This window comes from Panthera onca, chromosome A2, assembly GCF_046562875.1.
Source record: "Panthera onca isolate mPanOnc1 chromosome A2, mPanOnc1 haplotype 2, whole genome shotgun sequence".
In the NCBI taxonomy this organism is placed as follows: domain Eukaryota; kingdom Metazoa; phylum Chordata; class Mammalia; order Carnivora; family Felidae; genus Panthera; species Panthera onca.
The window spans coordinates 115,099,183-115,124,389 of record NC_138340.1 but is presented as its reverse complement, the minus strand read 5'-3'; the positions used below and the strand labels follow the sequence as shown (position 1 = coordinate 115,124,389).

Sequence of the window (25,207 nt, the reverse complement as noted above, 5' to 3'; positions counted from 1 at the left end):
GAATCTCAAGCAGGCTCCATGGTCAGCTCAACTTGGAGCCTGATGTGGGGTCAATCTCATGACCTGAACGAGATCATGAACTGAACTGAAGAGTTGGATGCTTAACTGACTGAGCTGCCCAGGCACCCTAGAAAGAGAAAATTATTATTATTTTTTTAAGTTTGTTTATTTTTGAAGGGGAGAGAGAGCATGAGTGGGGGAAGAGCAGAGAGAGAGGAAGACACAGAATCCGAAGCAGGCTCCAGGCTCTGAGCTGTCATCACAGAGCCTGACGTGGTGCTCGAACTCACGAACTGAGAGATCATGACTTGAGCCGAAGTCAGATGCTTAGCCGACTCAGCCACCCAGGTGCCCCAAAAGAGCATATTCTAAACATGGTTGTTTAATAAAATCAATTTTTTCACATAGGAGGTCTAAAAACAGTATAAATTTAAATTAGAGAATAATGTAAAAAAATATTCTGGATCCTATTCTCCTCTTTCCCAGCTAAGGACATATTTCTTTGCTCCTTCACATTCAAATACATACTGACATACAAAAACAGAACGGAATCTAAGACCTTGCAAACCATGTCCAATTACTCCTGAACTGTTTCACTAGTGATACAATGGTTACCTTAGAAATGAGATAAATAGAAAGTTGTTTCCTTTTGTGTTTTGAGTAATTGTCTTGTTGCCTAGGATGATAAGTTCTAGCCTTGAGCTCTCTGTGAAACGGTATCACCTTTTTCTTTGTTGGTTCACTTCATTCTTCATTTCAAAAGAAATCTCAAAACACTTTGTTCCAAGTTTCTTTTCAATGCCTCTGTCTTCAATATCTTCTATAGCAATAGTTATAGAATGTCTAGTACGTGTCAGGCATAGTGCTAGGTGCTTCAGAGGTAGTATTTCTTTTGATTCTCAATAGCACTAGGAGGTACAAGTTATTTATTTAAAAGATGAAGAAACTCTGTGAGTTTAAGAATCTTGTCCCAGGGGCACCTGGGTGGCTCAGTTGGTTAAGCATCCAACTGTTGGTTTAGGCTCAGATCATGATCTCATGGTTTTGTGAGTTGAAGCCCCACATCAGGCTCTGTGCTGGCAGCTCGGAGTCTGCTTGGGATTCTCGCTCTCCCTCTCTCTCTCTGCCCCTCCCACATTCACGCTGTCTCTGTCTCTCTCAAAATAAATAAATAAAATTAAACAATTAAAAGAAAAAGAAGAATCTTGCCCCAAATTCCCTAACTGGTTAGTGAAATGAACCAGTATTTGCACTTGGGTCTGGCTGACTCTAAAGCCCTTGAAATTTCCATTATGTCACACTGATTAGTGTGATGTATACAGAAAATAATATATATCTTCTATATATAGAAAAATAAAATTATTTTATTTTATTTTATTTTTTTTATTTGAGAGAGAGTGCATATAAGTTGGGGAGAGAGATGGAGGGAGAGAGAGAGAGGGAGAGAGAGGGAGAGAGAGGGAGAGAGACAGACAGAGAGAGAGAGAATCCTAAGCAGGCTTCATGCTTAGTGTGGAGCCCGATGTGTAGCTTGATCCCACAACAATGGGATCATGACCTGAGCTGAAATCAAGACTCAGCCGCTCAACAAACTGACCCAACCAGAATCCTGAAAAATAAAAACTTTTTAATGGAAAATTTTAAACAGAAACAAAAGATTAGGGGATGGTATAATGAACCTCCCTGTACCATTCACCCAACTTCTCCAAATATTAACTCATAGCCAACCTTGTTTCATCTTTACACACTTATTTTTTCTCCACTCTCTCCCTCTACCACTGAATTATTTTATACCAAATCCCAGACATCATATCATTTCATCTGTAGATATTTTTGTATGCAGGTTTAAAAGATAAATATTCTTTAAAAAAAAAACAATCACAATACCATTATTACATCAAAAGAAATAGGCAATAAATTCCTTAACATCATGAAATCTGTAGTCAGTGTCTCTATTTCCCTGATTGTCTTATACATTGTTTTAAATAGCTGGCTGTTTGTATTAGGGTCATTGGAACTAATTTTTACTTGAGGTACATAGGTTAAATTAGTTAAAACACCAGCTCTTTTTGGTCTATCATCACATCCACATGCATGGGAGCTAGGAGGAACTCAGTGTCAAATTGTAGATGAACTACTGAATCAGTGAGTGATTTGTAGGTTTCTATTTCTTTTTAAATTGAGATGTAATTGACATTGTATTAGTTTCATGCATACAACATAATGACTTGACATTAGTATATATTGTGAAACGATCCCCACAGTAAGTCTAGTTAACATTTAGCATCACACAGCTACAACTTTTTCCTTGTGCTGAAAACTTTTAAGATTTACTCTCTTAGTAACTTTTACATATATAGTATGGTATTATTAACCATAGTAATCATGCTGTACATTACATCCTCAGGGCTTATTTATTTTATAACTGGAAATCTGAACCTTTTGACCCCCTTTACCTATTTCTGATATAGACCAGGGCAGACATGGGCAGAAGTCAAATCCTCTTTGTGATCTGTGTGAAGTGAATCATTATTTTGACACCTTAACCAATATGCAAAGTTTCATGGTGTTTGACCACCTATGACAAATGAAATTATCTTCATTTCTTTTGCTAACTGCTTTAAAAACAAGATGAGGAATTAACCAAGGGCAGAATGTTAATGTAGATTTTCTATCAGATTAAAATGTCACACAATAGAAAAATGTAAAAGCTGTACATATGTAGTTTTTCCACAACATCTAGTGATGCTCAGGTATTAGAATCTGTCTCATGGTGGTCAAGTTTTTGGCTTACGTAATGTTTGTCTCTAATGCCCTCCTTCTCTTTGTCCTTCTTCCCCAGCTCCCTTTTCGCTGGGGTCCATGTTTACCTATGTCTTCCTAGAGACTCCCCTACTAAAAACACCTAGTTAGTCTTGATCTGATTCCAAATTCACCCATTGTCTAAATTGCCCATCCTTTACTTCATCCTCCAGTACAAAGCCCTTTTCCCAAAGATAAGCAAATGTAATGGAAAGCCTGTAGGCTTTGGAGTCAGACAGGAATGAAGTGGAATCCCATCTCTACTACTCTGTGACCTTGTCCAAGTTGATTAACTTTCTAAACATTGGTTTTGAGATTAACTAGTGGGTTGTTGGCAGCAATAGAATAGTTATGCACCCTTTAACTTTCAGGTAGCACCTTCAACCAAACCTTCTTTTGTATGACGAATCAAAAAGATCAGTCCAGGTTCCAAGGTCTGGATGGGTGGCTCCGTGTGTACATAGAGTAGTGGTAGAGACTCAGAGGTGGGCAGAGAGAAACATGCTGTCAACTAGCCCTTCTTCATTTTGTTTTGTTTTTTAAAAAGACCGAGACTCATATGCCACCTTCCCACAGCTACTGCCTCAAATCACCAAAGCAAAGTAGACCTAACTGCCCTCCTTTTCTCTACACACCCCTTTCATAACTTGTATTCCCTTTTCAGATTCCTTGAGAAGTTCTCTGAGACCTGATTTGGAGGTGGGAGGTTTGCTTCATTTCATCAACCACTAGAAAAGGCCTTGCATAGGGCCTTCATATCAGGAATTGGAGGAAAAAAAATCTTTTAAATATTCAGTTATTGGTATTTCATAGCATGGCCATAGGCAAGCAGAGGTGAATCCAGGACTGCCTGAGTAGAGTTGCTTATTGTATGATTCAGTAGATTGTTCTGGGGTCCTTCCTGTCACATTTGAAATAAGCCTTCTTCTGGCAGCCACTAAGTGAGAACCCAATTCTCTAGCCTCTTCAAGGCAGATTTTAAAATGGTGCTGTGGGAAGCCCTTGGGTTCCAATGATGATGGAGAAGAGGGTAGGACACCAGAGGGTCTAGAGGCACTCCATTTTTGTTCTGTAAGTTCTACTTTGTTCTTTGAGTCTAATGGAAATATTTGGAAAAAGGACACAGTTTTGCTACTAAACACACACACACACACACACACACACACACACGCACACACAGAACACACTGGCAAACCACTGTTTTGGATATTCTGCTCAAGGGAAAGTTAATGAAGGAGAATGGGGAGAGGAAGCAGGCAAGGAAGAGGCAGCAAGACCCGTGAACTTGTCCTTACTGTGACATTATATTACTAGTATTAGGTGTTCCCAATGAAGTTAAGAAAATATATGTGTTCACGTTCATATGTGGTTGGTAGAACCTTTTCAGTGGTTCTCAACTCTGCTTGCACATTGTAATTATCTGAGGAGCTTTATAAAAAATATCAGTGCCTGGGTTTCACCCTACAGAGGTCTGACAATGCTTTGTTATTAACCCACCTCTGGTATCTTAATTAAAAACGTATATCCACATTGTAACATTTGAACAATTATGTATTATATAAATATACATATATAAAATATGTGTATATTATATATAAAAATTATATAGGGAAACTTGACACAATTCTAGAGTTGAATTATTAAGAATGACTGCTGATAATGACATTTTTGGATGTTTTCTCAATTTTATATTCTTCTCTGCTCATGAAGACCCAAGATAAATGGCCATAGGCTTCCCTGGCATTGTGTTAGATATGGAGGGGCCATAAAACAAACTTTTATCATTTTGTGTTTTCTTTATCAACCCAAGGGATAATAACATACATTTATCTGCATGATCTATTCCTGCCTCCTGGTTACAATAAAGGCATTTTAGAGAGTTATCCTCTGGGCAAATTGTCTGATGTCAAACATTTGCTTCAAAATATAACTATAAAGGGTATTGGTCATGGTCTTGGAACCCACAAGCCCATAAATGTCCACTCTGCTTGAATAATGTTGCAGGAAGGTACAAGCATTAAATAAATTCAGAAGCCATTTACTGTAAATTTATTCCAAAAGTCTCTGTTGTTTTCAAGATGACACAATTAAACAGCCCACAATGAACTATAGCATTAGAAGATAGGTGCTTCTTACTTTTCAAGTATTTGAAAGGGCTGTGTTTCTTAATTTTATTAATTCTCACAGTTAAAAATGATGTGATGATAGAGCCACAAATCAATTTGTTCTAAAGAATCCTTTAAACCTCATGGAAGTGAATCATGAAATATTTACAATACACACTTTCTGAGCTCAGAGAGTAAAATTCTTCTCTCCATAATGTAGATGCTTTAAAGGGAGCATTCTTTCCTTGGAATCCAGGACCTTTGTTGTCAAGTAACTCTTCCCAAACTCTGTCTGTGTTTCCATTGCAAGGGGTGAGCTCTGAAAGGAAAGAGTGGGCTCTTCACCCTGTAGAGATGGGTCTATTTTGAGATTAGCACAGGTTAAGAGAAATACTTCTGAAATTTGACATGCTCTTTTAAATTCAAATATGGACCTGCATAACCCACTTGAAAAGGCTCAGGGAAGAGATTGTTAGGAAACCATGGATATGGAGTTGCTGATGGAAGGTCTAGGGTTGTTCTTGTACTAGACAAGTTCGCCTATCTGGGTTCTTATATTTAGAAAAGTTTTAGTCAAGACATCACAGACAGAATTTTTCCATTCTTGGTGCTACTTAATATTATTAGTAAGGTCACTTGTGAATGAAAATATTGGGGGAAATAAAAAAAGAGTAAAGGTATGTTCCAAAATATTTCCCTCTCATTCAGCAAATAACACTTTCTATCAAACAGTGGCAGGGGAGAAAATGAACATTTGTTGAATACTTATTGTAGTCCAGGCATGGTGCTCAGCACTATGATATGTATTACTCCTTCAGTCCTTACAAATGTCATGAAAAATGTTACCTTGCAGATTATAAATTAAAGTTTCAGAGAAGCTTTCCCAAAGTTGTAGATCAGGAGAATGGTGAAGCCAAGATTCAAATTACAGCCTGAATTCGAAGTCCACATTCTTTTCATTATACTGCACTGCATCTTTCTTAAAAAGCACAATGAACTAAACCATATGAAAGTGAAACTGTTATGAGTAGTGGCTTAGCAAAACAACTGTGGGGTCAGATAGACTTGAAACCCAGATTCTTTATTCAGCAGTCTGGAGTTTGGGCAAGTTATATAGTTCACAGGGGGTATTCTTAGGATTAAATGATAAGTGTGTTAAATAAAATCATTGGCAGTGCATGACACATAAGTGTTCAATAAATTCTAGCTACAATTGTTTTCATTTTCAGGAATTTAAAGACCCCCATTCCTATACTTTTAAGGAAGTAAAAGCTGGGGTTCTGAGTCTCAGTGAATTTCTCAAGGCCATAAAGTTCATCAGAGGCAAAACTAGTATTGGAACTCCACTCTTTGGAGTCCTGTTTATCCTTGTTGTCTTTCCAAGATGTAGCACATTCACAAGAGGATGTTAAGAAAGTGTCTGAGTTATCTTAATGATGACCACATTTCTCAAACCTGAGGGAACAGAATGTTTGAAATATAAGAAACTGCTTGAGATCTTTTCTTAAAACACCCCGGATACGGATACTATTAGTATCTGAAAAGACCTATCTTCCTCTTCCTCCTTCCTAACACAACCCCAAATTGGTTCAGGTGTCCACCCCTTTCTCATCTCTAGGGGAGAATTCTATAGAGTTTAAGGCAGTGGAGGTGGACTATATGGAAGATGTATAGTACATGGAAGGCTTGTTAAAACTCATCACTGGACCCCATCTCCAGCATTTCTGATTCAGTAAAGCTGGAGTGAAGTATAAGAATTTGCATTTCTACAGAGTTCCACATTCTCAGAAGTGTCAACTGTTGATCTGGGGACTAGTTTAAGAATCACTGGTTGAGGACAATCAGTGTCATTCCTCTGTTCTGGGGCTGGGCGAGTGTAGTGAGTTGGTCCAATCTGACTAAAAGCAAAGATTCATACTCCTTGGTTGGGGATTTACTTTCTTCTGTTGCAGATGAATAATGAACGATTATTAGTTGCTGGCAGCCATCTTACTACCACGAGGACAGAGCCAGCCTCAGCAAAAAGGCAGTATGTAGATGGCAGAACAGAGAGAGGGGGAGAGCCCAAGCTTTTGATCACATTGAGCACCTGAATCAGCCAAACCAGGGGCTTTATCTTCCTCTGTACCTCCTGGTATGTGAAGTTGTACAGATTTTCCTTGTTTAAGCTACACCAGATCAGAGCTTGTTACTTTGGCCAGATACCGGTACTTAATGTCAGATACATTCCTAAAACTCAATAAAATGAAAGTAAATGTATTTGAAGTAAGTAACATTTTTATTTGATTCCAGCATTTTCTTTTCCAAATAACTGACCACTTTAACTTTCATTATGTGTTCATAAATACAAAAATAAAATCTATTTCTGTGTTTTAAATCACAGAAAATGCTCGGGGCGCCTGGGTGGCTCAGTTGGTTAAGCGGCTGACTTCGGCTCAGGTCATGATCTCGCGGTCCGTGAGTTCGAGCCCCGCGTTGGGCTCTGGGCTGACAGCTCAGAGCCTGGAGCCTGTTTCAGATTCTGTGTCTCCCTCTCTCTGACCCTCCCCCGTTCATGCTCTGTCTCTCTCTGTCTCAAAAATAAATAAATGTTAAAAAAAAAATTAAAAAAAAAAATCACAGAAAATGCTCAAAAAAAAGCACAGCCCTATTCTTAATGCTTTCGTGATATACCATGGACAGGAAAACCAATTTTCTTTCAAAAGATTTGATGTGATTAGTTAGTAGTGTTCAGTAAGAAACATACTCCAGTACATTACTAAATTAGGAAACACTTGAAATTTTTAGACAAGATAAATTCCTCCTAAGGAAGTTGATCCACATAACCTTAATAATTGCAGTTTGTTATAGTTTCCATTCTGTTTCATAAGTCCAGAAAGGAGCACAAGTGACATAAATCACTTCACCTCTTCATGTTTTATACTTTTACTGCAACCACAACTATGATAAGCATATTATAAAATATAAAGCAAAACTCTCAATAACATATTAGCTCTTCCTTTTAAAAAGGATCACAGAACAGATTTTTTTTTTTTACCCAGCTTATTTCTTCCTTGTAAAAACATGCCATTTGTTGTGTGTGACTATAAGCAAACATTTTTGTCTGTGATTTTGATACATTTCCATGTAAGTCTTCTCTGTGTGGAAGGTTATTTTATTGTAGCATAATCAGCTGGTTCTCTTTCAGACAATGTATGTTAGCTGGGGACAGAGCCTAAGTCTTGAAGTTATTTTGAAAGTGGCCAACAACAAGTTTTGAGTTTTTCTGTTTCCTCTAAACCAAAGATCATGATGAGTAGTAATAATAGTATTTATTGCTACTTACTCCGGGTTACACGTTGTGCTAAGTGCTCTACTGGGATTTTCTCATTTCATTCAATCATTAATTCATTCAACAAACTTTTGCAGAACACCTAACATTTGCTACTCTGGTACTACAGACCATTTTCAGCTAGAATGTTCATCAGGATGGAAAAAAGCAGAAGTATGATTTTGGATCCCAGGGCAAGAGCCGCATTGCTCAGGAGGTAGGAGATGGAGATGATAGAAATCGTATTCTTTCCTTTTTATTCACTGAGTTTCTACTTCCACTGTGATATACTGTGTTTCTCAAAGTTTGTGCCTTGATATTTCCACAAGAGAATTATAAATAGGTATTACTTTAGAAGTCTTCATGACTAAAAATTTTGAGGGGAAATAGGGGATTCAATCATGAAACACAATTCTTGACTACAGGCATTCTCTGTGCCTTTAATATATTTTGGGGCTTTCTAAGAAGGTGCCACATTTTTTTAATCTTTTTTTTTTTAACATTTTTTTATTTTTTGAGAGACAGAGACAGAGCATGAGTGGGGGAGGGGCAGAGAGAGAGGGAGACACAGAATCAGAAGCAGGCTCCAGGCTCTGAGCTGTCAACACAGAGTCGGACGCAGGTCTCGAACCCACAAACCGCGAGATCATGACCTGAGCCAAAGTTGGACACTTATGTGACTGAGCCACCCAGGTGCCCCAAAAGGTGCTGCATTATTTGCATGATGTCCCAAACTTATTTGACCGTAACCCCCTCCCACCTTTACCCCCACAGGACATATAGTGTTAGGGTTCCGTGGCACATACTTCAGGAAAGGCTGGTCCAAACTATTTTTGGTTTCAAAAGTTTTTTTCATTCCTCCCTCCATATCAAAGCTCTCTAGTGCTGAAAAGCCCCACAACTGCAAACTTCCCACCCCCTGCCAATCTTCTACACCTTCAACACATCTGGTTTCCAGAACCCACAGACATGTCTGGTTAAATTTGAAATATCTGTAACAGACATTTCACTTCTCAGATTCTTTCCTTCCTGGATGATATAGTGGCCTTGATCCACAGCGACAAGGGGAGGAGGGAAGAAGAAGACATAGGGAGGAAGGTTACAACCAGGAAGGGAAAAATGTATATTTCAGTAAATAAGTGAAACTTGGCATGGTTCTTCTGAAAAACTGCCAACTCCCGACTGAAACCAAAATGTATAAAAATTAAAGTCATGAATCGTGTTTATCCTGGATGCAAAATGAAAGGGAAAACTTGGAAACTGCCTGCTTTATCTTGACATGTTTCAAAGCCAAGTCCGATAATTCTTGTCAGAGGAGGTGTGGAGAGGGAAGAAATGGTCTTTGGAACTTGGATCGTTTAATTTGGCATTGATGTTAGCGAAATAACTTAATCATTTCAAAACCCGGATTTCTGCTGTGTGAAGTGTATAGCTGCATATTGTTGTGAGTTGCTGCACTAATGAAGCCCAGTTGGGAAACAATAGTGTCGGTAATTAAAAAAAAAAAAAAAACCCAAAAGGAAACCTATTAACTCTGGACACCTGTCCCTCTTCCAAGTAAATACATCCATCAGATCTCTGGAAATCAGAAAAAGAGTAATAGCATCAAGTCTGGGAGAGGGGGACTTGTGGAATTCTGTAATCCATAGCTTCCTTTTCAAAGAGAAAGGTTTTGCATGAGCAAGGATCCTGGTAGGAAACTGAATTCCCCATTCCAAATTGTTTATTGGAAGAGGTTTTAGTAAAGGGACTATTTACAGAGATGAGGGAATGGTTAAGGGAGCCAGCAAGGATGTTGAAATACCCAGGAATTAGCAACAGTGGGAAGCTATTACCATTAGTTGCCCTGAAGGGGCAAGGAAAACAAAGGTGTTACCAGTTTGAGGAGGGACCACCCCATAGAAGCTGGACTGGTAAATGCAGGAACCAAAACAAAAAGGAGGCAGGAAAGAAATCTCAATCTCTCTCTCTCTCTCTCTCTCTCTCTCTCTCTCTGTCTGTTCTTTCTCTCTTTCAGCCCTCAGTTTTCTCCTGCAGGTATCTTCCACTGTCCAAACCTAGAAAGAAATAGAACCAGAAAACAAGAGAGTCCAGGAGATGTGGTGTGAATAGTGAGACCACTCGGATACCATGGAAGGAAAGGCTCTGGGGAGGAAATGGAGAATAACAGGCCTCTTTTACCAAAGAGGTAAACCAAAAGAGGTTTAACCTCTGGGTAAAAACTTTGAGCGAGACCGAAATATGTCAATAAAGAGGAAATTTTACTTTTGGATCAGAGTCCAACCCCCTCATTTTATAGATGAGAAAACTGAGATCCACAAAGCTTAGTCAAAGTCAGACATCTTATGAGATCAATGTAAGGTTTCAGCCCAGTCCTGACTTCTAGCTTTGCAAGGGGTCTTTTCCACTCTCCCACTCTCATATTTCAGACCCTCTGTGTCTACTCATTATTTTACTTCTGCCTCAAATTTCAGTTCTCAGATCTCTTGTGTCTTTTAGGGAAGGAAAAATAGAGATGAAGCTTTCTTCTCCAGGCAGACATATGCCGCAAACACTGGGCTATTCATCTGAATAAGGTGCACAATGCACAGAAATGAAAATGTGCGTTTGTTAATGTGCAGCTACATCTCTTTGGGCAAGCTGGATGGATAAGCAAAAACTGGCTTACCAGGAGAGGTCAACTGGATCCTTTCAAATGCATCACAGGTGTGTTGTGTGACAATCTGGACGGTTAATTAATGTGGTCAAAATGCTGCATCTATTATTAGGTTAGGTGGCAGCTTTGTCCTCCCAAGGAAGGCAAGGCACTTTAAGTTTCAGTATTTTAGGGTCTGCCTTAGAGAAAATTGGGAAATGTTGATCTTTGCCTTAAGTCTCCTGATACCCATTCCTTCCAAGGTTCCTTTCTTCCCTGTCATGAAGAGCTAGTTCCCGGCTTACCCAGGAGCTGGTCTTCTCCCCTCCCCCACACACGTTGAGTATGACTTCCTTGAACGTGGCCCAGCCTTTCAGACTGTCCTTGGCCCTTTGCTCAGTCAAAGCCCATCTGTCCTTTAGGGTTTCTCTCTCAGGAGATTTCAACAGGAGATCTGCTAAAAAAAAAAAAAAACCTGTGTCTAACTGTCCAAAGTTGTTACTTAGTGTGTTAATGTGTTACCCTTCCCAAATACTCTCCCCACTTTCTCATTCCTGGCCACTGCCTCTCCATTTACAGATTCTCTACATTTAGATAGAGCCCATGAAGGGGTATCTGAGACTCCAGGCAACCTGTGACAGAGGCAGCAGAGGGAAGATCATCTAGCCACCACCTCTTTGTTGAGATGCAGCGAATGGTAACTTGCAGCCTCTTTAATGTTTACTTATTTTTGAGAGAGACAGAGACAGAATGAGAGTGGGTTAGGGGCAGAGAGAGGGAGACACAGTATCTGAAGCAGGCTCCAGGCTCCGAGCTGTCAGCACAGAGTCCGATGCGGTACTTGAACTCATGAGCTGTGAGATCATGACCTGAGCCGAAGTCGGTCGCTCAACGGACTGAGCCACCGAGGTGCCCCTGCAGCCTCTTTATAAAGCAAAAATAGCTTCTCATTGACTCCTGTTGCCAGCAATGGAAAAACAAACCTCTGCCAGGTAGAGTTGGAGGTCAAGTAAACTCTTCTTTGGCCATCTAAGAAACATCATGTTACTGGAGGTTCACATACATTTTTCAGAGAACCTGTTGTGTCTATGGGTCATTCTAAGAAAGAACTTTCTGAGAGATTTTTATTTCACAGTGACCAAACACCTGTCAAAGTTCACTATTTCCTTGCTTATAAGAACTAATATTATCTGTACCAGCATTAATCATCATCATATTTTATGGCTGATGGTTAAATTAGTTGGAGAAACTGCCATCACCTATTTTCAAGCTATGAAATTTGAAAGCTCAGCTGTTTTTCACTCTTTGTACTTAACCTCTTTCCCACCCCTCTGCCCTAGCCTCTGTTGGCACATCCTTCTCCCAGAAAGTGTTATCTCAATAATGTTAGTGATAATACACTGGAGCCGAACAGCAGGACTGACCAGAAATTACCTAGTCCAGAATTTCTCACTGCTACCTTCAGGCCATGTACATGTAGGTAACTAACACATGCAGTCTTTGGTTTACAGTAGGGAGTTAATAACTGATTATTGATCTTGCAACTGGTAGACAAGTAGGTCCTGGAGATCTGATGCACAGTATAGTGAATATAGACAACAACGTTGTATTATGATCATCAAACATGCTAAGAGTCTAGATTGTAATTATTCTAATCACAAACAAGAAATGATAAGTATGTGACATGACGGAGGTGCTACTATAGCTACAATGATCATATTACAATATGTAAATACATCAAATCAACATGGTGTACGTCATAATTTACATGACGTTATATGTCAAATATATTTCAATTTAAAAAAGGTTGTTATGAATCAAAATGTGGCTGAGCAGTGATCTGCAATGAAACAGATATGCAGAAATGCTTTAAAATTGCAGAGCATGGAAAGGTCTGCATTAGTCATGAGGGAAATGCAAATTAAAACCACAGTGAGATGCCTTTACATGCCCACCAGGATGGCTAGAATTTAAAAGACTGATAATGCAGATATTGACAAGGATGTGGAGCAACCGGAACTTTTATATTTCACTGACAGGTGTGTAAATGATACCATTATTTGAAAATTGTTTGACAGCATGCAAAGAACAGTGTGTGCTGGCCTTACACTCAATAATTCCCCTCTTGAATGTATACCACAAAAGTGCACATACATGTATTCTGAGAGTCATGTACAAGACTGCTCCCAGAAGCATTATTCGTAATTAATTGCCCTCCTCTGAAAACAACCCAAATGTCATCAGTTGTAGAACTGTCAGATACCTTGTAGCATGTTCATATTTTAGAATATCATACAGCAATGAAAAGAATACAATTACAATAAGAAATATGGATGGACTCAACAAACATAATATGCAGAGAAAAAAGTCAGGCTCAAAATATATGTTCTGTATTACTCCACGTATATAAAATGTAGGAGGCATAGGTACATTAAAGCAATAGGAGTCAAAACTGAGGTTGCCTTTGGAAAAGAGGAAGGGAGTGGTAATTGGAAACAGGCCCCATGGAGCTCCTGGATTGTTGCCAATATTCTTTGTCTTGTGCAGTGGTTGCAGTGTTCACCTGTAACAATCTGCTGATGTAATCATATTTTTGCTTTATCTATTTTTCTATACGTACTGCTATGCTTCAGTTAAAAAAAAAAATAGAGGTTCCTGGATGGCTCAGGCAGTTGAGCGTCCACTCTTGATTTTGGCTCTGGTCATAATCCCAGGGTTGTGGGATCAAGCCCCGTGCTGAACATACTTAAGATTCTCTCTCTGTCCCTCTGTTCCTTTCTGCTGCTCATGCTCTTTCTTTCTCTCTTAAATATAAATAAATGAGAAAATAAAATAAAATAAAATAAAATAAAATAAAATATAATTGCAGAGCTGGAGGACTGATCCAAGTTAATACAGCCTGCTGCTTCTTGGCCTTTTTAGCATATCTTATTTCCTTCAGTAGACCCTCTGTTTTCAGCTCCTGATAGTGTCAGGAACCCGTGGTCTGCAGAATGAGAGACTCCTAGATACTGTCCCAGGTTCAGATATCTACATCCTGCCCTCTGCCCTCCCCATTATCTTTCCTAAAACCCTGCATTTTCTTAGGGACATGATCAAGTAGTCTCTGCTAATTTTCTGATGATGATAATGACTTTTCTTCCTGGGGAAATTCAAATTTGAAAAAAATCCTTAAGAGTGACTTTAGGGATTAGTACCATGGTTCAGCCCATAGAAGTAATCATATGGTTCAGCCCATAGAAGTAGAGGTTTTTTGGGAGGTGACACCATCTAAATGACACAGGGTAAATGGGCCTGGACACATACCCCAAGCCTGTGCTTAGGACTTGCCTCAGGTAAGCAGAGAAGTCCAGACACGGTGTTCCTTTCCTGGGTTCTGCTGGCACAACAGGTATCGAGAAAGACCAGCTTGATGGTGGGCTGGGTCACTTCAACATGGTGGTGGAGGAAACAGGTGCTGGGCTTGTCTTTACTGAACAGCAGTGATGATGTTGAATTCACTCACTGGCATTTTTTTCTTTTTGGCATAAATATCAGGGCGTGGTGATGATGACTAAGTAGATGAGAACAAAATTGAAAAATGGAAGTATTACTCATACATTGGACTCTCTGAACCCAGGAGTTACAGACCAGAGTGAATGGGCTGGCAGAATTTTGGGGGGATGTGCTTCTTCCTGCCATTCCTTTTTGTTCCTCTCCTTGCAGCTGGGCTTCAAGGTCCCAGGCTTATTTACCCTTCAACCAGTACTTGAGCTTGTTGAATTGCTTCAGGGGTACCACTTGGCAAGAAAACCTAGAAAGTATGTGGCCCAAGAGCCGTTTCTGTTCTCTGGGTGAGAGGTTAACACATGGGAAACAATTTTGGGAGGATTCAAGGTGATACACAGTGAAATGTTACACTGAATACTACTGAAGTAATTTGCGTCCAATGAATGCAGTGAGCGGTCAGAAAGGGAAGAAATCATGTTTCCATTTGGCCTATGGAACCTGAAAATGATTCATAAACCAAACCTAGACTGTGGAGAAAAACTGCCAGTTCTTCATGTTCTCCTTTTACCTGTGTTTCTGAAGTTCCTCCTTGGGCCCAGCAATTTCTCTATTGTAGGAGAGCCAGAAATGACAAAACACAGTTCCTCTTCCCCTGGGGTGGGGGTGGGAGCAAAGGGAGAGTGTCACTGTTTATCACAGTCATCTATAGATTTTTTTTGTGTGTTTTCTGTTCTCTGGGTCTCCCTTTGGAAGAGAAAAATCTACATACAAGTTTGTGCTCTTATACTAAATACTAGTGAGGTCTTTTGTTTGTCAACGGTAATAAGATCTTCTCTGTGGAATTTATGACAGCACTTTAAAGAATTTTGAATAATGCATTGGACACAAGTAACAGGAAGAATGTTTCACTGAGGTTCACTTGGGCAGAATTAACAATAAGCTGTGTACAGTGTGTTGCCTATTCATCTTAAAAAATAACGTGCACTTCTTTTTTTGGTTGTAGAGCTCTATCTGCTTTATTGTAGAATATTTGGTAAATCAAAAACATATATGAAGAAGAAAATGAAATCCTCCCATGATTTCTTCAAGCTTACATGTTGTTGATATATCCTCCTGGCACGAACATGTGATTCATGTTGTGGTCATGTAATATATGCAGTTTTTACCATGTTTTTCATCTTTTTCCCATGTCATAAAATATTTTTACAACAATAATATTGATAAAAGCTATATAACAAGAATCTCCCAAAAATAATTCTTCTAGAAGACATTGGTGAATAAAATGTCTTAGGAGATACATGTGGACATTTTACATTTCCAATCACTTGAGTGTAGTAACTACTCATTAGGTTTCCATCCTTACTACCTCTATGGCTTTCTCATACATAGGAGCCAGATTGGCTCCACTAGTAAGAGATAAGAGAAAGACTCTTCCCCCTTAAAACATCTGTTTTAAAGATATTGAAATTTTAATTTATGAATCTTTAAAAAAATTTTTTATTTTAGAGAGACAGAAGGAGAGAGATAGAGCACGAGTAAGGGAGAGGGGCAGAGGGAGAGAGAATGAGAGGAAGAGAGAGAGAGAGAGAGAGAGAGAGAGAGAGAGAGAAAATCCCAAGCTGGCTCCATGCTCACTGCAGAGCCTGATGTGGGGCTCAGTTACATGACCCTGGGATCATGACCTGAGCTGAAATCAAGAGTCAGACGCTCAACTGACTGAGCCACCCAGGCACCTCTATGAATCTTTTTTTTAAGATGTGAAGAATGTCTTTTTTTCCCTTCTAAGATGTTATTTCTTTTTTTTTTTTAATTTTTTTAACGTTTATTTATTTTTGAGACTGAGAGAGACACAGCATGAACGGGGGAGGGGCAGAGAGAGAGGGAGACACAGAATCGGAAGCAGGCTCCAGGCTCTGAGCCATCAGCCCAGAGCCCGATGCGGGGCTCAAACACGCGGACCGCGAGATCGTGACCTGAGCTGAAGTCAGACGCTTAACCAACTGAGCCACCCAGGTGCCCCTCTAAGATGTTATTTCTAGAAAAATTCATAATCAACCTTGAAGGATAAAGTTCTCTTTGCAAAATACAATTGATCCAGCTTCTTTCGCTTGGTCCGCAAATCTGGGAGTCTACTTACTGGTCTATACAGGAGTGAAAGGTACAATTTACTTAGAATACCAATACCTTAAATGATGCAGATGGGAATCTTATAGGACTCTGGGAACAGCTGGGACCTCACAGATGTTGAACACAGGTGAGAATTGGTGTGATTCAGTGCAGCTGTAGGAATGGGTTATCTTATTTTTCCCTCGACAGCAGGATTTCATTGATCTCTATCTTTATACAGTGACTCATTCTGCTCTGTCTCTACTTCTACGTTTCCTTTGTTACCAATTACTTCATTCTCTACTTTATATGTCTCTTCTCTGCCTAATGGCTTCAGTTTACTCATAACTTGCCCTTCTCTGGGCTTCTTGGGCTGTCTTTCCCAATACATGATTGATTTTGTCTTCACATTCCAGTTCAAATTCTTGAAAGAGAATGGGTGTAGTTAGTCATTGCCATCCTTGTTTGGCTAGAGTGTTCACATCAGGTCACATTTTAGGCCTGGCTGCCTCAGGTTATATGTTTCTATGAAGGGGGTTGTCTGATATAGATCATGCCTCAGCCTGCTGCCTCACCTGGGGACACTGGCTAGAGTAAAACTCTTAAAGGGTAATCTGAATCTGGCACAGCAGCACAGAATGACCTCTTAGGCCCATTCTTTTTGTTTTGGGTTTAAAGACAAAAATTTTAATATACCACTAAAGTAATATATTTTTCATGCTTTTTTTTTTTTTTTCCCGGAGACAAAATTCTCCTAACTCTTTCATTTAATATAGTCATGTTAGGGGCACCTGGGTGGCTCAGTCGGTTGAGCGTCTGACTTCTGCTCAGGTCATGATCTCACAGTCTGTGGGTTCAAGCCCCATGACTGGCTCTGTGCTGACAGTTTGGAGTCTGGAGCCTGCTTCTGATTCTGCGTCTCTCTCTCTTTCTCTCTCTCTGCCCCTCCCCCACTCATGCTCGGTCTCTCTCTCTCTCTCTCTCTCTCTGTCAAAAATAAACACTAAAAAAAATTTAAAAAATAAAATAGTCATGTTACATAGAAACAATAAGTAGATTTGTGTGGTTGCCAAGGGCTAGAGGTTGGATGGAAATGGGGAGATGTTGGTAAAAAGGTACAAATTCCCAGTTGTACGATGAATACGTTTTGGGGATATAATATATAGCATGGTGACTACAGTTAACAATACTGAGCTATATTCTTGAAAGTTGCTGAGAGAATAGATTTCAGGTGTTTTCACCACAAGGAAAAAAAAAAAAAAGGTAACCCTGTGAGGTGAAGGATGTGTTAACTAATCTTATTGTGGTAATCATTTCACAATATATATGTATCTTAAATCATCATGTAGTACATCTTGAACATATACAATCTTATATGTCAATTATATATCAATGAAGCTGGAAAAAAACAGTCATGTTACCTAGCTATTTTTCAGCTGACTCTAATAGAAATATATTTGAGCTAAATATTTCTTAAAGTTCCTAAATTTTAATATTATGGAGAAAATGTTCATGCTTTATAATGTTCAACTGGCATTTTAATAAGCTTATTTGCTTATTAAAGAAAGTAAATGCATTTTAATAGTTAATATAGAATTGTGCCTACAGATATCAGAGAATAGCAAAGATGGGTAGGGAAGGTCTGGAATATGCTGACTTTCGTAAAGTAGGTTAAAAACATTTCCCTTTTGAAACAGAATGTTCTCAGGCATTTTCCTGGCCCTTGGCTGCTAAAATATAAATGGTTATGTGTAATGGTTAACTGCAGACTGTTATTGTTGGAAATTATTTTTATATGCACAAATTATGATGGAGAGTGAATTGCAAACATAAATTTGTTTTTGGTTTTATTCTGATTTAGAAGGATGACTTAAATTGCCTTCAATATCATCTTACCACTGTAAAACGGGAAGTGAAGTCAGGCAAAGAACTGCTTCCTGTCTTCTTGCAGAGAGGAAACAAATATATAAATATGCATAGGCAGCCTTCAGTCTTTCTCTCTACTCAGTCTATCCCATGCACAGTCTTGATTTAGCATTAGTAAAATATAATGTCGTTCCCCTATTCTCAACTCTGGCTGTATGTTAGAATCACTTGGAAAGCTTTTAAAAGAAAACCTATTTCTAGGCCCCACTCCCCAATTTTCTGATTTATTTGGTGTGGGTGCAGTTTGGGCATTGATGCTTTTGAGAGGCATCCTAAGTAATTCTAAGCAGCAGACAGGAAGCCACTAGGCAAAAAGACAGAGTGTGAACATTTGCATTTGCCTTCAAGACAAATTTTCTATCCCCAGTTTAACTTATCAGGCAGTGGACAGCTCAACTAGCCTCTCATACCCTCTGTACAGGTATTACCTCTGTAAAGCTTCTAGCATTACTTTGTGTCTTTGACAAGCTGAGTGCCTTGCACAGTGTAGGAAGTCAATAAATATTCTCCCCTCCCTTCCATCCTCACTTCCACAGGTATGGTTCAGGTCTTCATTTCTCCTGGAGTTTTGCCCTGGTCCTACTGTGCCTTCCTGACTCCAGAGTCTTTGGCTTTTTTAAGTCAGGCCAATGCATCAGTGGATCACATGGCTAGTGTCCAGTAAGACTAATTGTATCTTGTACTCTGCTCATTCTTGCTTTCTTCCTATTTTATGAGCTAGGTGACCCTTTGGCTTTCTACATCACCCCCCCCCCCCCCCCCCCCGCCCTTCTGTTCCCTCACTCTTTTACTCCCTATCCTGCCAGGACTTGATGACAAAATTCAATTTCTCAGGTTTTGACCTCTTGTGCTAAGATGTCAGAGTATAATATACTTTCTGGGGCTTCTTGTCCCTATTCCTTTGGGCAAACACTTCCCCTGCCAGGCTCTGGCCCAGCTGACCTAAATTATTTTGTCAGTACCCTTGTCTGATCTGTCAAGATTCCCCTCAAAGAGAACACTCTCTATACTGTCTTTAGATTATCATTCTTTAAAAGAAAACTGATTGAGTTGTCTATATGATTAAAAACTTCTGATGGTCCCTTATTGCCTGCAGAATAAAGTTTAAACCTGAGATGTCCAAGATGGAAGTAATTAAGACTCAATAAAAAAGTGAGTTCCTGATGTGAGAACGATCTGGCTGTGGTATCTGTCACCCCATTGATTGCCAAGGTTGATTTGGTTGATCTGTCTGGCCAGGTGGGTATCCATTTTCTCCCTCACCATTCTACATGTTCTCTCCTGAAGCTGAACATAGCTCCAAGAAGACAACTTGTCCTGATAGAGGACCATTCTTCAGGTAGCTGAGCTCCCCTGCTAGATCCTATAAACAAGCTCTCCAGGTCCATTTGTAGGAGAAGGTAGACTAATAAAGCTTCCAAGACTCCAGACACATCCAAATGAGGTGCTGCAGGTGGCAGTCTGCCTTTATTAAAAAAAAAAAAAAAAAGAGTTCTTCAGCTATGCCATATAAGTGGCTAGTGGCTATTGCACTGGACAACAAAAATACAGAGCATTTCCAACATTGCAGAAAGTTCTGCTGAACAGTGCTCTTCTAAATACCTTAATGTAGCTCATGAGGCCGTTTATAATCTCATCTCAATCTTTTGCTCTAAATTTTTGGCTGCTACTCACTTTCAGTCCCACCGACTTTCTCAGTGGGTGCCCTTTTACAACTCCATGCCTTTGACAATGCTGTTTCCCTTTTACTGAAATCCTCTTTGACTTTCTCCTCTGGCAAATTCCTATTTACCTTTTAAGATCCAGCTCAAACATTACCTTCCTTGTGAAGTTCCCTGACATTCCTAAACACGATGATTTCTTCCTCTGTTTTCCTTGCTAATTGAACGTAGCTCTATTGCCCTTATTACTGTATATTGTTATTTGCTTATAAAGTCAGCTATGTTCTTGGAAGGGGGATGCTGACTGTTATAGAGATCTGCTCTAATGGTTATCTAAAATTGTTTGCTTGATGCCTGTTTGAAATCATGTATTTTCTTATTTATGTGTTTGGCATGTTTGAAAGGATCATTTAGAGCTTTAGAAGTCCTTCCCCTTTCTGGTGTAAACCTAGAATGACTTCTTGTCTTCCAGACTGAAGTCCATTTCTCTTCTAATTAGTTCTGACTGGACTTGAGAGGGATGTGAGAGGAGGAATTGACAAAGTCCAAAACAGAGGGACTGTATGTAGGACCTGGTTCAGATGTGCTCAGGTTCCAGTGGCCACACAAAATAGTATGTGTTTGGGAAAGAGTAGGGAGGGAATATGGAGAAAATAAAAACAGCCCATGGAAAGAAGTTGGGGATTTATGTTTGACTTTTTCCAGGCCAAGGCCAAAAGCAATTAAGATGGGAAGAATTTTTATGACCATTTTGCAAAAACGTACATATTTTTCCCTCCTGGTATTTGATGAGATTTTAATAAATTCTTGTGACTCGAATTACTGGGAAGTAAATGCTCCTGACCAAGAAATTAAAGTATCAGTTAGTTTATCTTCTGCGATCATGGTTAACATCACTCTGAAAGGCTTATTTCCTTCTGAGAGGGCTATAAATCCTATTGGCTCCGATCTGAGAGACCTTCGCCGATCACTGTAATCTAGCCGTGCCGCAAATCGTACAATCATCTTCCCCTTGGCGCCCGGATCACGCCCATTGATTAGACCACGCCTACCTAAAAGTCTCCCTCCCTCCCACCTTATGGCTCCGCCCCAGGCCTAGCAGAGGAAGATTCTTATTGGTGAAGAAGTTGTCCTGGTTCCGCCCCGGGGCACGGCGATAGGCCGAGCCGGAGTGGGGCGGTGGTGGTTGGCTGCCTGGGGACGGGTCGGTAGCCGTGCCTGTCAGAGTGGCTGGCGGCAGTGGCGGCTCTCCGGGCTGGGTTGTCAGTCAGTGAGCAGAGGGGGAAGATGGCTCGCTGGGACCCGTTCTGTTAGGAAGAAGGGGGGGCAGGTGGTGCTTCTACTCCGGAGAAAGCAGAGCAGCCGCCGTCGCTGTCGCTGGGAGTCAAACAAGCCGAGGTTCTGGAGGTGGAGCTCGGGAAGCCGCTCTGGTGAGTACGACCCAGCGACCCACGCCGGGCCCCCAGGGCAGCCGGCGACCGATAACTTTTTTGTCAGGGAGGAGCCGGGGCGAGGCGGCGGCGGGGAGGGGACCGGGACTTTGTCCCCGGGGCGGCGCCTTCGTTGGGGGTAACGGCTCCCTCGCGAGGCGCCGCGGGTGGGCGCGAGAAGGCGCTGGGCTCTAGGGGCGTCCGAGGGGCCGGAGCAGCGGCGTCGGGTGAGTGGGCTGCGGCCGGCGGCTGCTCGCCCCGAAGTTGGGCGCAGCCCGTGTGCTGCCTGGGCGGCGGCAGCTTTGTGCGCGTGGACTCGGGTCTTTCTCTTTCCCAGCAAGGAGCAACCCAGACTCCGGGCGTGCCTAGGGGGCAGCCGCCTGGGCGGGACCCGCCGCCCCTCTGCGGGGAGCCCCCCACCCCCACCCAGCCGCAGCTGATGCTCGGGCCTGGGCCTCTCCCACTCCGGGGAGGCTACAGCTGTACGTCCAGTCTAGTGGCTAAAATGGTCACCGTCGACTCTCCCCCCCCACCCCCCCATCTTTAAAAGCAGCGTTCGCCCTGGTCTTTGGTGTCCCCCGCAGGGCAGTGAGATTCAGAAAGCAGCTACGATTCCTTCCTTGGTTATTACACTGGAGATCCCCTCTTCAGCACTTGCTCCCTTCTTTCTAGGAGTTATTCCGCTCTTGAGGCTGCTTTTAACGTGCTCGAGAATCGTCGGGGTTTTGTCTGAATATGGTTGCATTGGAAGACCCCAAGTTTGCACGCTTCAGCAAAACTGCGTATCCGCCCTTGAGCGTGCACAGTTGTGCTCTTGTGCCCTCCAAGTTCAGGCATTCCTGAAAGATTTTAATTTTGCCCTAGTGGTTTCGTGCTGCACTGGATCGGGTCTCTGATAAATACGCTGTCACACACGCCGCAGCGGCTCCGCTCTTCAGGCAGGGGGAGTTTGTTCCACAGGCAGCTACTAATTTCAGAGACCACACGACAGGCAGTAGGACCAAGCTGTCCTTTTGCAAATTGTGTGTCCTTTGGGTCACACAGTAGTTTTTGGAGCCGATATGCCACTCCTTTGGTTCATGTAACACTTGACAGTTTGAAATTTTCGGCTTTTAAAATCTTATCTGCATAAAGTCATGAGGATCGGTGTAACCTTGAGTCAATGTGATAGACCCGGGAGGGTTGTTTTCCATAAGAACATTTTCCTAAAATCCACAGGCTACCCCTCCCCTCCAGTTTCTAAGCATCTTTTCTTTGGGTTAATACATTTTTAAGGTTTACGAGATGCATGTTGGTTCCAAACACCATTTTTTTGAAGTACAGGGAAAGGCAAGAAAGAAAGAAAGAAAAAAAAAAAAAAGGATCTGCTGGGCCAATAGTAGCTTTAAAGTCAGTTATTCAAATAATTCATTTAAATAAAGTGGCTCAGGGGAAAACCATCACATATTTAGATTAAAAATATTCTGGATTGGCTTATTTTATCCCCTTTTGACTTACTATAGTTATTACCATAGAGGTATTATAAAACCTTTTAGTTATCGACATTAACAGCACCTGGATATAGACACCCAGATAAGGTGTTGGTTGGGTCAGTATGTTATTCCTACTATGCTTTCTTTCTTTGTTGTGTTTCTATTTTATGAAATCTGCTCTTGATTGCATTTCTCAGAGTGGTGTCGTTTTGACAGTCAGAGTTTAAACATGTCTTATAGTCAACTGTTTTATTCAGGATCCTGTGGCATGATATTTATTTTATAATGAAACTGTAAAAACTTTGAAAAATGTTAATATCAGTACCATTTTGGGGGTATCATATTTACATTTTGTAATTAACTGAAATTATGCCAAACATAAATTTATTTTGCACTGCCCCAGGCTGAATAGGTTCTACGGCAGAAGTGAATGGCATAACTCTTGTCATCAAGGAAAATACTGTCTGATGTACAAGACAGATAAGTAACAATTATAATACCATGTGATAAATGTGAATAGAGATATGCCTAGTGTAGGAAGGTAGCAGAGTAGGAGATGGCTAACTCAGCTTGGATGTAGGTAGAATCAGGAGCACACAGTACAGTTTGGAGATCTGATATAATTTAGCCAAGTGCAGGAGGTCACTAACTTTCCAAGAGAAGAATATAAGTGAGAAGGCAAGGAGGCATGAGAAACTATGGCAATTTAGAGAAGTCATTGTCAATGACAAGTCCGAAGTCAATAACATTGACATTAACATGACTTGAATGCTGGGGTTAGATAAGGAAATGGTGGAAGATGAAAATAGTGAGGGTGGTAGAACTCCAGATCAGGGCATTGTATCCTTGGCTATGGGGATTGGATTGGCGGTGATGAGTAAGAAGCCATTTAATGAATTTTTGTTTTAGATCCTCACTCTAGTAGAGTGTAGTAGAATCTGACAGGTACTGTTACCTTTGGGAAGAAAGAAGGAAGAATCAGGACCCTGAGGATTTGACTTGGTTCTAGTGATTGGAAGTGAGGGAAGATGGAGGGAAGATGATAATATCTATTTTGGGTTTTCTGAATCTGAGGAAGCTGTGGAGCATTCGGGTGAAGATGTCATTAGATGTTTGGATCCATGGATGTGGAACTTATAAAAAAAATCAGGATTGCAGGGCAGATCGGCAGTTGAATTGAAGCCGTATTGATTTGGTGATATTGAAATGATTCAGGGAAAGGTTTTAGTGTTGTAAAAGCAGTGGCTAGAGAACAGTCTGTTAAAAAGCAGAAATGGGAAGAAGAATAGTGTGAAAGAGAGAAGAGTGCTAGTTAGAAAGGTAGGAGGAACATCAGGAGAGATGCTAAGGATGGAGAGAATTTCAAATAGAGGGGAATGGGTCAACAAGTTTGAACGTTGTAAAGAGGTGTCAAGGAAGGAGAGGATTCCAGGGACCTAAGGATCAGGATTCCATAGGTGGCTTGAACAGGTACAGTTTTAACTGAGTAGTGGTTCAGAAACCAGTCTTTGGAAGATTGAGAAAGAATGGGTGATGAGAAAGTAGACGTGCTTGAGTGAGGCATTTCAAGAAAACTGAAGAAGGGAGAGGATGATAGCTAAAGAGCAGTGGTTCCCATCCTTAGCTGCACATTTCCAACCATCTGAGGAGCTTTTAAGAATCTTGGTTTCCAGGGGAAAGCCCATACCAATTTGAGGTTGAGGTAGTACCCCAGGCATTAGTATTTATTTCAGCAGCTTTGTTGAAATTAATTGGCATTTAATAAACCACACATATTTAAAGTGTGCAATTTAATGTTTGCCATAGATTTACACTTGTAAAATCATCACCACAGTCCGAATAATGAACATATCCATCACCTACAAAAGTTTTCTTGTGTCCCTTTGTAATTTCTCCCTCTCATCCTCAGGAAACCACTGATCTACTTTCTGTTACTATAGATTAGTTGGACAGGTATTTTAAAGTTCCCTGGGTAATTCCAATGTTCAGGCAAGGTTGAAAACCACTGAAGAGGGATACAAGGTGAAGGAATGTTATGTTTGTTTCTTTACATGCATAAGTAAGGTGAGAAGTAAGAAGTAGGGAAGATGAGATATTTACTGGAATTGAGTCCCCAAGGAGATGGAAGTGGTTGAAATTCAGAGCTTTGACAAATAAGAAAGGAAGACAATTTGGAAGCGACAAAGAATCTGATGTTAAAGACAGCACATGTCTTTGTTATCAGCATCCAAGTTGTCATCGTGTAGTATCAAGACTGATTTTCTAAAGTAT

At 40.6% G+C, this 25,207-nt stretch overlaps 1 protein-coding gene and 1 pseudogene across 5 annotated transcripts in view; both read left to right on the top strand.

Annotated features, from left to right (window-relative positions):
• Window positions 1–25,207, top strand: part of LOC132676712 (heterogeneous nuclear ribonucleoprotein A1-like 2) — a 263,151-nt pseudogene that overhangs the window by 53,817 nt on the left and 184,127 nt on the right. The window lies entirely within an intron of this gene.
• Window positions 21,212–25,207, top strand: part of HYCC1 (hyccin PI4KA lipid kinase complex subunit 1) — a 132,966-nt gene continuing 128,970 nt past the window's right edge. For 2 of the 4 annotated variants that reach the window (XR_013553330.2, XM_060632694.3), the window contains exon 1: window positions 21,215–21,464. The gene's annotated coding sequence lies outside the window, so the exon portion shown is untranslated. Of the gene's footprint in view, window positions 21,465–21,576; window positions 21,692–25,207 lie in introns of those variants that run through there. The other 2 variants (XM_078441407.2, XM_060632695.3) reach the window with 2 other exon arrangements.